Source organism: Mesocricetus auratus, unplaced genomic scaffold (genome assembly GCF_017639785.1).
Source record: "Mesocricetus auratus isolate SY011 unplaced genomic scaffold, BCM_Maur_2.0 Super-Scaffold_4256, whole genome shotgun sequence".
NCBI classification, from domain to species: Eukaryota; Metazoa; Chordata; class Mammalia; order Rodentia; family Cricetidae; genus Mesocricetus; species Mesocricetus auratus.
In genome coordinates this window covers 46,421,067-46,423,974 of record NW_024429182.1, presented here as the reverse complement: position 1 = coordinate 46,423,974, position 2,908 = coordinate 46,421,067, and positions in this window count along the sequence as shown.

Sequence of the window (2,908 nt, the reverse complement as noted above, 5' to 3'; positions counted from 1 at the left end):
TGTGATGGATACATCCATTTTGGACCAAGTGTTCCAATGTCTCTTACTCTCTGCATAATGTTTGGTTGTTGTCTCAGTGTTCCTTCTCATCCGCTATAGTAGAAATATTCACTGGCAATGACTGATCAAGGCACTGATCTATCAGAGCTGCAGAACGTCATTAGGAGGCAGTTTACTGACACTTCTTTTTCTCATTTAAACCAGTATTATTTGTATTTACCTCAGGTTCACGGGCTATCTAGCATCAGGTTCTTGGTCATGCAAACAGTGCTGGCCATGGCTTCTGACTCAGAGTGGGCCTTCAATCAAAACAGATATTGGTTGCTTACTCACATAAGCTTTGTGCTACAATTGAACTAGCATATTGTACACCATTGTTGAAAAAATGGTTTGGGTATAGTCAGTGTTTATATTTCTCCTTTGATAGTATGGATAGTACCTACCTGTTTCAAAAATTCTTGAACATGAGGCTAAAGGCTTGAGGGGTAATATAGAAACTTAATAGAGTAGAAGCATACATACATACATACATACGTACATACGTACGTACTTGTGTGAGTGCATGCGTGCATGTGTGTGTATATGTGTGTGAAGATAATCTAAATTCAATCACCAAATATTAGCAAAGACTAAGACCTAAAATGGACATCTCTTGCGATCAAATGACACTCCCTGCACTGGATTGTGTTATATCTAATTGAGTTGTTGGCCAAAAGGGCCAATGGGATATTACCAAGACTATAAGTTTCTCTCTACAAATTGAAGATGATGTCTAATTGTTAAAGACAACATGTACACAATTTATTGAATGTGGAGAAGTTGAACTGGTACCTGTTTAGAAACTTAATTGCTTTTTCTAGTTTAGTTATTAGACTTACATTTCTATTTTAATTTTAGATTTAGTCCTCTTCAATTTTACTATGTCCATCTCCATGTTTTATTTCATTCTTATTTCTTAGATTGGCTTCTTCATTTCCATCAGCATTCTGTTTCTTGTTTCATTACTAATGTGTTTATTCTCCTTTATTCATTTATTCTTAATTTCATTGTTTTATTTAAACTCCTTGAATTTGTTGATGAAGTTTGTGATTGTTCTTTTAAATTCTGTGTCATGACGTTTATATAGGAAATTTCCATTGGTTAACATTTCTACAAGTCTGATAATTTTTGGAGAAAAGATACAAGTTACTAAATACTTTAGCTACTTCTAAGTCGTATATGGATAGGGCAGGTTGGGCCATAATAGAGGATTGTGGGCAGGTTTAGACAAGAATTGGGAAAATGATTTGGGTGGAATATAGAAATGAGCTGGTATTTAAGATGTACTTCTTTGTCCAAGCCTGGGTTATGGAGGTAGATCTGTCTGGATGTAAGCTAGACATGAGGTAGGAGCTTCTTGTGGGGTATATTTTACAGATGTTATGTGGTATAGGAAGGGTAGGTTATACTAGGCTTGGACACTATGTGGGACTCAGGCATAATGTGGAGGTTTGTGGGGAAGATATAAATAGGTAGGGCAGGGAGCATCACCTGGCTAGACTTTGGAGAAGGAGATGGGATGTTTAGTATGTGGAGTTGTTGGCTAAAGCTAAGAATGTGAACTGTGGGGATTTCAAGTAAGTTGAAGTGTGTTGATCTGATTGGTCAGACTAGACATGAGAATTGGTTGTGGGATAGAGAATAGATCAGTAGAGTATCAGAGAATGTCTCAGTGGAATTTCAGTGAGACTTGCAGAGGTGGACTCTGAAAGAAAATGATGAACATTTAAAAAGTTTAAATACATAAGGAGAAAAAGATATACCCAAATGAAATATGTTGTGAAGTTTGTCATGTCCTCTTCATAAAGTTTAAAATGGGAGAATGAAATGTACTCAGGTTATCTTTTAAGTTTTGAGAAAATGTGTTATCAGAACTCTTGTATAATTTACCAAAATTTTAATAAGGCTTTCAATTTTTTGTGCACATTCTAGGTGTGGAACAGCTGTGATTATTAACAGAAGACTCTTTCCTCTAAGTGGTGTTAGACAAAATGCAAACACTTTCTTGATGCTTTCTCCATCAAGGTCAAGCTAAAAATCAATGTAAGTTCATGAGTCTTCAGAGACATATACTCAATTATTGTAAACTACAAGCAACTAGGAACATACTGATTTCCCCCTGAGATATATGAACTGCTTGTGGTCTCTGCCTTCTTATTGGCACTAGTACAAAACCAGATTCCATAGCAGAGCTCTACCTGTAGAGAAGAACAGCAAGATGCTTTCCTGGATGCAGATTTTTGTCAATGCTTTAGATATGAGATATTTCACACCCTATCTTTTTATTTGTCTTGGTCTGTTCCTATCGTAATAGTAAGTATATATATATATATATATATATATATATATATAGTGATATATATATATATATATAGTGTGTGTGTGTGCTTGTGTGTATGATCTGTAAATGGTGATAAATTACCCGTTCATTTTTTATCTCATGAGTGCAAACAAAAAGTCAATTCAATGAGTACAAAGGGACTCATTATTTCTATTAATCCTTTTATTCTTGGACCACTTTCTTCTCATTGCTATAGGTCAGCCAGACTTCATGCTTATAAAGACTTTTGGATCCTGTCGTGATAGTTTCATTCCAGAGGGAGACCATGTTCTAATTTTTTGATTTTTATGATGTCTTATGGGAATAGAAATCCACAGATTATAGTTCAGTTTTAATTTCAGAAAGCTGTAGGACTTTCAAAATCCACTTGAAATGACAGTTACTAGGTCCCTTTTCTTGGGAACACCAACTTTTAGACATTCATAATGTGAGATGTAAATTCTGTGGAAACCAGGAAAAGATTAGAAAGAACATGGAAATAATGGGCATGATTTACATCATTTAAAAATATTGGTATCTTTTGTGACT